The 10604-nt window shown below is 52.5% G+C and overlaps 1 pseudogene; it reads left to right on the forward strand.

Annotated features, from left to right (window-relative positions):
- Positions 1-9712: 9712 nt before the first annotated feature.
- LOC129148070 (translation initiation factor IF-2-like) lies at positions 9713-10578 on the forward strand (annotated as a pseudogene).
- Positions 10579-10604: the final 26 nt, after the last annotated feature.

Here is a 10604-nt window from a genome sequence, read left to right on the forward strand (position 1 = left end):
AGCCTGCACCCTCTCACAATCTGGGACCACTGTCTCCTAACTGCTCACCTGCCTCCCTGCCTGATTGCACCTAACAGCCCCCCCCCTGCTGGCCTGGTCACCCCCAACTGCCCTCCCTGCAGGCGTAGTCGCCCCCAACGGCGCCCCACCACCACCAGCTTGGTCGCCCCCAACTGCCTCCCCGCCAACCTGGTTGCCCCTCACTGCCCCCCTCTGCCGGTCTGGTCGCCCCTAACTGCCTCCCCTGTGGGACTGCTCGCCCCATGCAGCCTGCTGCTCAGTCGTTTGGTCGCCCCTCACTAACCCCCCCTGCCAGCCTGGTCGCCCCACGCAGCCTGTTCGGTCGTCCATTCAGTTGTTTCAGAGGCGATGGTCGCTTAGCCTTTTATATGTATAGATAGCCAAGAAGTGGAAGTAAGTGTTCATCAGCAATGGATGGATGGATAAAGAAAATGTGACATATACTAGTACATATAATGGAGTATTATTCTACCTTTAAAAAAGAGAGGGAAATCCTGTTACATGCTACAACATGGATGAACCTTGAAGGCATTATGCTAAGTGAAATAAGCTGGTCACAAAAGGACAAATACTGTGAGATCCCACTAATATGAAGTATTTAAAGTAGTCAAGTTCCTAGGGATGAAAGTAGAATGGTGGTTGCCAGAGCCTGAGTGGGGAGGAGGGAATGGGGAGTTGTTGTTTAATAAATAAAAGGTTTCAGTTGTGCAAAATGAAAAAGGCCTCAATGTATTTAATGCCACAGAGCTACACACTTAAAAATGCTTAAGACCGTATATATATTACTGATTTCAGAGAGGAAGGGAGAGGGAGAGAGAGAGAAACATCAATGATGAGAGAGAATCATCGATCGGCTGCCTCCTGCTTGCCTGTACTGGGGATGGAGCCTGAAACCCGGCATGTGCCCTGACTGGGAATTCAACCATGACGTTCTGATTCATAGATTGACTTTCAACCACTAAGCCACACCGGCTGGGCAAGATGGTAAGTTTTGTGTTCTGTGTATTTTACCACAATTAAACATAAAAAATAAACAACAAAAAAACAAGCATATTCTAGTATATACACACATGGAATATTGTTCAGCCCACCCCAAGGAATGAAGTTCTGACACATGCTACAGCGTGGATGAACCTGGAAAATGTTGTGTTAAGTGAAAGGAGCCAGACACAAAAGGCCACATATTTTGACTTCTGTGAAATGTCCAGAGTCAGTAAACTCGTACACAGAATGCAGACTGATGGTTTCCAGAAGGGAAAGGCGGAGGGAACAAGGAGTGACTGCTCAGTGAGCCGGGGCTTTACTTTGAGGTGATGAAAATGCCCTGGAACTAGACAGAGTTGGTGGTTGCACACCATTGCGAATGCACTAAATGCTAGTGAGCTGTTCACTTTAAAACGGTGAATTCTGTGTTTTGTGAACCTCACTTTAATTTTTTTAAAGCAAATTTTGGAAGTCACAAGCAAAAAAACGTATGTCGGCTCAGAGATTATTTGCAGAATTACTTTGCAAACAGCACATCCTTTTAGAGACTGGGAAAGAGAAGTGAACAGATTAATGGGTGTAAACACTGGTGTTGCGTTGGCCAGGATCCATTTCTCTTTCTCCAATTACTAGCACCCCACTTTTCCTTTGGGGAACCACCCTCTGCCACTTAGTTCATGTGGTTGGGAGGGGCAGTGGTCCAGGGGTGGTCATGTGACCTGAGGCTGGCCAATCAAAGCATTGCATCCCTCCGGCCTAGCCACTGGTTCAGGCATGTACAGGTGAACCATGCCAGGCCAATGAGGCTCAGTTCTGGGACCTTGGTTGGAACCACTGGGAAGACAGAATCTCTCTTCCAGACAGTGCTGCTGCGGAGGGAGGATGTCTGCCTGGAGCTGCTGGGGCCCAGCCTGCCACCACAACCGAAGAGGGTACACCCTGAGAATGGAGTCAACAATGAGGAAAGTAGCTGAGAGAGAGAGAGAGAGAGAGAGAGAGATTATGGTATGATGACATTGACATTGACATTGACATTGACATTGACATTGACCTCTGCATGGAGCCAAGCATGAAGCAAGACTTACCCTTGGACTTTTCAAATACCTGAGCCAGCACATTCCATTTTGGACGGGTGCCTGTTTAGGTTGTTCCTCACTTGTGACAGAAAGAGTCCTTGGTTATTGCACAGGACCTGCTTATTCAGAAGGAGCTAGAAATAGAAACCAGGCCTCCCGGATCCTGCTGAAACTCAGTGGAGCGTCATCCATTCAGACGTTAGTGCTGTCACACTGTGACCGTTAGGCCAGCATCTCCACTGTCTTGATGAAAAATGGTTTGCCTTGCGTCTTGGACAAGACAAGCTGCAGAACACCTGCCATGCCCGCAACCCCGAGAAAGCCCTCTGAGTCCACCCCGACCCACCGGCCAACCAGTCCACAGGCTTCTCCTACGACCCGGGAACTGGCCTGGCTCAGCAGGTTCACCTGCGCAGATCCGACCTCCTGAGCCTACGCTAGTGCCAAGGAGAAGCAGGCAGGTAACGACGGTGGGAGCCAATGCAGAGAGGAGAAGACGCACAGGGGGGCCATGAAGAGTCTGGTGCAGGCTGGAAATCAGAGGCAGCAGGGAGTTTGGGTAAAAAGACATACAGGAGGAGGCACGCCATCAGCAGTGGGAAAACAGAGCAGGTTCACAGAGAGAAACGGGCCCCTGGAGAGACAGAGCCTCCAACCTCCAGAACCGACCTCCGGCACAGCAGGGCTCCCGGCGCGGGCCAGGCCACCAGCACCGTTTCTGCAAACACGACGCTCCTCGGGGCCTGAGCCCAGCTCTGTCCCGTGAGAGGCACAGAATCTGCCCACATTTTTTAAAATGTTCATCGGGGCTCTTTCAGTCGCAAGAGACTAAAACCCAATACAAACTAGAATCTTTAAAGAAGAAAACTATGGTTGGGGTCCGGGGAGGTCAGTGGGTGGCTGACTTCGGTGTCTAGATCCGGGGGCTTACGTGGTGCCATCCGAATCTGTCCCACCCTATTCCTCAGCTTTGTTTGCTCCTGGATTGGCTTATGTTGACAGATAGCCATTGCCTTGTATAAGCCCCGCCCCTGGCCTGAATGCTTCTACCCCCAAAATAAGGCAACGTTAATGGGATGTCACTTCTGTAATGAGGTCTCATAAGACGGCGAATTGTCTTGCTAGCACACGCTGTCGACTGCCTTCTCAGCTTTCCAGTTTTCATGACGTGAGCCGCCCCGCGGGTGGAGAGGCCCAGGTGGCGAGGAACTGAGGGTGGCCTCTGGCCAACAGCTGGGGAGGATCCGAGGCCGTGGGTCCAATATCCCACAAGGAACTGAAACCCACCAACAACTGCCAAGTGAGGTCAGAGCGATGGGCTCCCAATCGAGCTTTCAGGTAAGTGAGGTGTCCAGCTCCGAGTTAAAAACCTGTGTGTGACTTCTCAGGCCTGCCCCACGCAGGCACAGAGGCTTTCCGCCAGACCTCACAGGGGGAAGCTGCCCGCCCCAAACCCGGCTCCGGAGGAAGTTGCCGTTAGGGACTTAGCCCCTCTGACCAGTCATGCTCGCTTTTTACACTGAGTTCTAATGCATTTAGTCATCTGGGTCTAAGAGAGGGCAACTGTAAAGCATCAAATTAAAGTGTCAAACTGACAGGAGCAAGAAGTGCGGTTGTATTAATTACTACCAATTATTGGGCATCTACTGCCTGCTTGGTGCTTTATTGGCACTCAGTAACCCCCAGAAACTGAGGCTCAAAGAGGGAAAAATAACTTTCCTAAGGACCCAGAGCATGTGCTCGGTGCCTCACCCACAGGAGGAATTAAAAAAAGAAACATGAGCCCTGGACCCGTTTGTGGGGGGAGCAGATAGGCCCTCTCGTTCCCGCAGATAGCACAGCACAGTAGCCAATTTCACGCTGTTCATACGCACAAAAGCTCACTCCCTGGCTCATCATAACAGACTTCTGCATTGTGTCCGCTGTGCTCTGTTCAGAGGACTGGACCTATGTGATACATTTCAGAAATAGCAGACCTTGGAGATGTGGGTGAGTCCTGGCTTTGTCCAAGATATGTGACCTTGAACAAGCCGCTGAACAACCCTGGCCCTCTGCTCCTCCTCTGGGCGGTGAGAGTTGTTGTTTAAACCAATAATCTCTGAAACTGTTTTGAGTCCTATGCAGCTTAGACCAACTCTTATCTCTTAGAAGACCTTGGCTGGGAACCCAGAGTCCATACAGGGTTGAGAGCGCCACCTAGTGATTCAAGTTTATAAGTAAGTTTTTTTTCTATTTTGTGTTGTGTTGTGTGTGTGTGTGTGTGTGTGTGTGTGTGTGTGTGTTTAATTCCTCCTGGACCCAACCACCCTGTTTACAATTCCAGCTTAGACCTGCAGGATTTCTCCCCCACAACCCAGCTTCTTAAAATTGCTTTTTTTAAATGTTGTAAATTTGTGCATTTCCTTGGGAAGAGAGTACATAGTTTTCATTACAAGGTTCTTAATCCTCTCTACTCCACTGTAAGTTTTCATTGCTCTTAAGTAAGTGTGAGGTCCAAAGAAGAAATGATTCATTTTACAAACATGGGCTTGAGGCTGTGACTTTATTTGGGAATTTATTTCACCCCTGAGCCTCAGCCTCCTCCTTGGTGAAATGTGGGTAAGAATAGTACCTCCTCCGGAGGTTTGCTCAAAGAATGGAAGGAGACATTCCAAGGAGAGCGTGCCTGGCAAGAGCAGATTGTGTCTTTTGTGAGGGAACTTTCTCAAAATCTCCCAGGACGTCAGCCACTGGCTGGGAGAGCCGGTGTGCAAGTAGTTACTATGCCTCTGCTGGTTAAGCAAGAAAACGTCCTCTCGGAAAGGGAATGCAAGAAGTTTAGGGTTGGATTAAGTTTAGTATGCTTGTCTTTGAGAAAATGGGATGGAAGTTTTGCAAGGTTGGGAGAAAGAACTGAAGCAGACAGTGCCCAGAGGCTGGGACCCTAAGAAGCTGGGAACCCCTGGCTAATGCACCCAGAGGCGCTTCCCTGAAATCTTTGAAGAAGGAAGAATCATGGCATCAGATACGACTTGACCAAACCCCTGCCAGGTGCCTGGGCACCCAGAGAGCCCAATCTAAAGAGAGGCAGGCTTCTGGAAAGAGCCGCTCTACTCTGCTCACGGTAGGGCAGCCAGGGAAGAAAGGACACGTTATTTCCAGAAAGATGCGGGGAGTGAGGGGGAGGCAGAGAGGAAACCAGGAAAGAGGTGACCCAAGTCCTCTGAGTTACTCAGTGGCTTAAGTATTTATTGGCTGTCCATCAGCTGAGGAATGGGTCCATGAAAATGTGGTGTTTCTGTCCAGTGGAATGCAACTGGGCCATAAACAGGAATGAAGTACAGATACACGCTGCAGCGTGGGTGACCTTGAAAACATTATGCTAAGTGAAAGCAGCCGGTCCTGACCTATATTGTTAGATTCCACTGATACGAAATTTCCAGAATAGGCAAATCCATAGAGAGAGAAAGCAGATTTGTGGTTGCTGGGGCGGGGGCGGGGGGGGGGGGGGGGTAAGGGGATAGATAAAGAGTAAAGTGTTTCTTTTTCGGGGGTGACAAAAATCTAAAGTGACTGTGATGACTATACTAACCCCCACTGAACTGTACACTTTAAGTAGGAGGATTCATGGTATGTGAAACACACCTCAATAAAGCTGTTAGAAGAAAACTGTCAGTGAACTTCAAAAATCTGGATAGTCATCCTAGATGGATCCTCTATCATCACGTAAACATTGAAAACACACACGTTAATGCTGTAGAATGCTCGACAGGTGCCTGTCAGGCTACCAGCAAACCCTGGAGCCTAGATGAGACTGGCTGTCCGGGGGCAGAGGACGGGGCCGGAGGGAGAGGTGGGCGGAGGGAGAGGTGGGCGGAGGGAGAGGTGGGCGGAAGGCTTCCTTTCAAGATATAAACTCATATAAAATTGCTTGGATTTTCTTTATTTGATTCATTAACGAAGAATCTGTGTTCTCTGTCCCTGAGGTGTCCTTTTTTCCCCTCGTGGTTTTCCTACTTGCCAGTTTTCTTCTGCATTAACAAATTTAAGTGTGGTGAAACACACGTGACAAAATGTACTGCCTTACCCTTTAAGCGTACAGTTCAGTGGCATTAAGTACATCCACATGGTGGTGCAGCCATCACCACCTCCATCTCCAGAAGTCTTTTCATCCTGCAAAACTGAAACAGCCTACCGACAGGTTAAACAACAGCTCCCATTTCTCTCCTCCTCGTCCCTGGCAGCCCTTCTGCTCTTTGTCTTTAGGAATTTGCACTAGGAACCTCGAATGAGGGGAATCACACAGGATTTGTCCTGTGGTGACTGGCTTATTTCAGTTAGCACAATGCCTGCAAAGCTATATATACTATATATATTAGTATTTTATTACTTTTCCAGTTAAAAAGACAAATAAGGAAAAAGAGCAGAAATCAAAGCTTTGTCATTACAACTTTGAAAAAAAAATATCACACACATTGGAACTCAGCAGAAAATATGAGAAGTTTCTAGTAATGACAGTGATAATTTCTAGGTGGATTATGGTCACATTTTATTTTCTATTTTTTCTCATTATTCTAGAAGGGCATGGTATGTTTGTAATCAGGACAAAGCCAATGCGATCTAAGAAATGGATGTGTCACCCTCAGAAAACCATGTTTTATCTGAGCTTTCTCGGGGTACCCTGAGTGTACTGTGTTCCTCTAGCCTCATAAATGAAATGCACTTACTGTTGTCAATTCCAGTATCCCAACTGGAGTTAGGAAAATAACACTTACCTTGGCCCACAAATGCATTCAATGGGTGAATGTGAGATCAAAGAACAAGAGAGTGAAAAAAGATGGCTTTCTACCTGAGTTATCTGCTTGGCTCCCCGCAGGCGTCCCCGGGGTGATCCTGCCCAAAGTGTCCCACTTGACTGGTAGAAGGTGGGGCTGCTCCCTGGTACTGACTCGGGAGAGCTCACGGTGCCTATAATTCAGAAACCTTGAAATCGGTGGTAGCAGCAGTATTTCCACCATGAGAAATGGTGAGCACTACGGATCACCCACCCCCACCAGCAGGAGCCATGGTGATGGTCAGACCTTCACCACACACCTCTGGCTGCTTCATCTGCCAGGGCGGGCGAGCTACCGCCTCTCTTCAGCCCCCGGCTCCCCATTTCTTAGGGAACGGGATGATCACTCTCCTGGTCCCTCTGCAAGCGGCATTTTGCCTTCCGGGGTGGATCTGCCTTCTAAGTCCTGTGGTTCTCTGCCAGCCGGAGACACCAAGCTTCACCCTCCTGGTCTCCTGTCCAGAAAGGAGTCGGAAATAGTAGACATTTGAAGTACAAACTGTCCACTTTCCATTTTTCCATCTCATCCTGTCAGCTTCTTCTTGGAACTTGGCCTGATTTCTGGAACTTTCTTGCTATAGGATCTGTACCCTGATTCTTTTCTTCTGGGCAGGCGGCCAAGGGGAGGTGGGAGGAGATGTGTTTCGGAAGGTTTAGCAGGCTTTCTTCTGCAGAGGATCAGCCAGGCCTGCTCCTGTTCCTTGAGGTGCTGGCCTGTGGGTCCCAGGCCCATCCACGGGGGGGGGGGGGGGGGGGGGGTGTCACATAGGGTTTTGTCATTTGCCTCTTAGAACTTCTTGCAGTGAGGGGTCCAGGGCTGAACCTGAGGGGCCAGGCTCTACCCTCCGCTGTTCCTGGTTGGCAGCCCTTTCTGAAGCCCCCTAGGAGCACGGCGCTAGGTGAAGCAGGCTGAGCACGGGGCTAGGAGAAGCAGGTTGTTGCTAAGAAACCTTTCAGCATCACCTCTAGGAGACATGACAAGAGGAGTAGTGGGGGCAGACATAATGGGTAGCTTGATGGCTTCAAAGACCCAGGGTGGCTGCTGGAGCACGGGCTGTGGAGCCAGGCCGAAGCCCCGTTCTGTTCCTCCCTCCAAGACGGAACAAGACAGCCCTGCCTCAGACCCCGCTGGGTTTGAGCCTGAGCTCTCCCACTTACTTCTATGCAACCTGGCCTCTCTGAGCCTCCTGTCCATTGGGACTGGCAATGCCTACCCTCAGGGCTGTGCTGAGGGTGCAATGGTATGTGAAGCACTTACCAGGGTGTTTCCTGCCAGCCCCTGTCTCGGGGGCAGAGAGGGTGGATGTGTCCTGGGCCAGCTCTGTCCCTGACCTCCTGGTCTCGAGGCTTCCTGCAAGCCCTGCTCAGAGGAACGCCCGTGTCTGCCGCCCTGATGACACCAGGGCACCCAGACACGGCAGCCCTTGTGTAAGTGACAAGATTGGACTTGGAGTTGAACAGACATGGGTTCCAGTCCTGGCTTTACCACCAGCTGGCTTTGTGATCTAGAACTTCACCTTCTCCAGAACTGGAGGTTTCTCACTTATAAAACGAGGTTGGCCAGGCCGGTGTGGCTAGGGGTCGAGTGTCAACCTATGAACCAAGAGGTCACTGCTGGATTCCCAGTCTAGCACGTGCCCCGGTTGCGAATTACGCCCTTCCTCCCCGCCCCCCTCCCCCCCGACTCAGTGAGGCAGCCGTAGATGATTCTCATCATTGATGTTTCTCTCTCTCTCTCCCCTCTCTGAAATCAATAAAATATATTTTAAAAATAATAAACAAACAAACCAATAAAATGAGGTTCAATAATTCCTTAGGTCCAAGAGTGGTGGGGAGGCCCAGTGAGACTGAGTTGGTACAGTGGCTTTAAAGGAAAAGGCCTCAGCCACGCAGATGGGAACTGCTACGGGCAGCACTGTAGGTGGTGGAGGAGGTGGGTCTCCTGGAGCTAGAGCGCTGGCCTTAGGACCGTGCCTTTGACACCTCAGGGGGGCCTGCTGCGTGCAGTGCCCCGGGCCAGCACACCAGAGTCAGAAAACTCGCCACCCTCGGCGGAAAACTTGCCAGTTGTCGATTTTACCGGTATCTTGTCAACCCCAGTGAGGATGGAGGGGTCAGGAAAGCTTAAGGAATTGCAATATCAAAGCCAACGAACTTCCATTTGTTTATTTAACAAAAATACAGGTTGGGTGACACCAGGCACTGGGAATACAGGGAGAGGTCTGTCTAGGGTGGACTCTGCTTTCCTTTTTCCTTCACCAGGTAGAAGATGAGGCCACCGCTGAAGGGGCTGGGAGAGGAGGACCGTCAGGAGCTGGCTGAGCGTTAACACCATCCAGCAGAAGAGGAAAGGTAAAAAGACGGCGACTTTATGGCTCAGTTCATCGGGCGAAACACACCCTTTTATTGGTGTCCAGCGGATTTCATCATGGACGAAGTATTTCAGTAAGGGGCCTTGGAGCAACAGAACGAGGGATTTTTTTTTTTTTTTATAGCAGTGTTTGGTTTTTTCCTCAACATTTCATGGTGAGGTAGGTGATGGGGAAATTTTCCAAAACAGAAAAGTTGAACACAAACACGCATACCTGCAGCGCCCAGAGGGTACAATGACTGTCTCACTGTGTGAACTGCCTTTTTTAAAGAGGAAGTTCCTGGTAGGGCCGTTTCCAGTGTCCCCTCTTCCTGAGGATGTCACACCAGGTCCCCGAAGGCCGGGGACGGATGCGGGCGGGTGTGGCCGAGCGGAGAGGAATGCACTTTTCCGGGAAACGGCCAGGATGGGGGTGGAGAGACGGAGAAGGAAAAACAAACAAACAGAAAGCTCCCGGGGGATGAGTGGCGCTGGCTCCCGGGCCCGCCATCGGACCGTGTGGCCGGGGCCAGCTCCCAGGACGGGAGTCTCGAGGCTGCTTTCGGCGGGGAGGGCTCGGGGCCCCTCTTTCGCCCGCCCTCGACCTGCCCGCGCGCTGCCAACGGCAGACCAGGCAGCGATGGCGGCCCTGGCGCCCGCCGGGAGCACCGGGAAACGAGGGAGTCCCGGGAGCCGCGCCGCCGGGACGCCCAGGGGACCCTGAGCCCCGAGCCTGGCCGCCCGCCCCGGCCGCTCGCGACGCCGCTCCGGGGGCTGCAGGCGGAGCGCCCGGGAGGGAGCCGCCGGCCGCGGGACACGGGGGTGCCGTCCGGCGGCAGCTGCAGAGCTCGGCCCGGCCCAGCCGTCCCCGCGACTCGGGCGGCCGCCCAGGGCGGCGCGGGCTCGGGGAGGGCCCAGCCTGTGCGCTCCTCCCCCGGCCGGGCAGGGTCGGCTCCGCGAGCCCGGGCGCGCGCCCTTTGCATAAAGCCCTCCTCCCCGGTCAAGGTAGAGGAAGTCGGGCTCCCGCCTGGATGGGAGGTGGGGGGGAGCCCCGCTCCTGCTGTTGTTTTCCGCGAGCGGAGTGGGTGGCGGGTACAAGGGGCGGGGTGCGCCCTCCCACCCCGGGCCGAGCGCTCGGGAGACAGAATCGCGCCGGGAGCCCCGCGCCGCTCGCAGCCCCGCAGCAGACTCACCGCTCCCCGAGCATCCTTCCCGGGGCCGCGGAAAGGGGGTCTGGTCCGTCGTGCCGAGGACCCGGGAGGAGCACTTGGTCCCCTGGGGGCCCGAGCCCTGGGGGGCGCACACCCCGCCCGGCCAGACCCCGCGTTTCCTGAGGGGCCCTGCCCGCCTCTGGGGCGAG

This window comes from Eptesicus fuscus, chromosome 23, assembly GCF_027574615.1.
Source record: "Eptesicus fuscus isolate TK198812 chromosome 23, DD_ASM_mEF_20220401, whole genome shotgun sequence".
Lineage (NCBI taxonomy): Eukaryota > Metazoa > Chordata > Mammalia > Chiroptera > Vespertilionidae > Eptesicus > Eptesicus fuscus.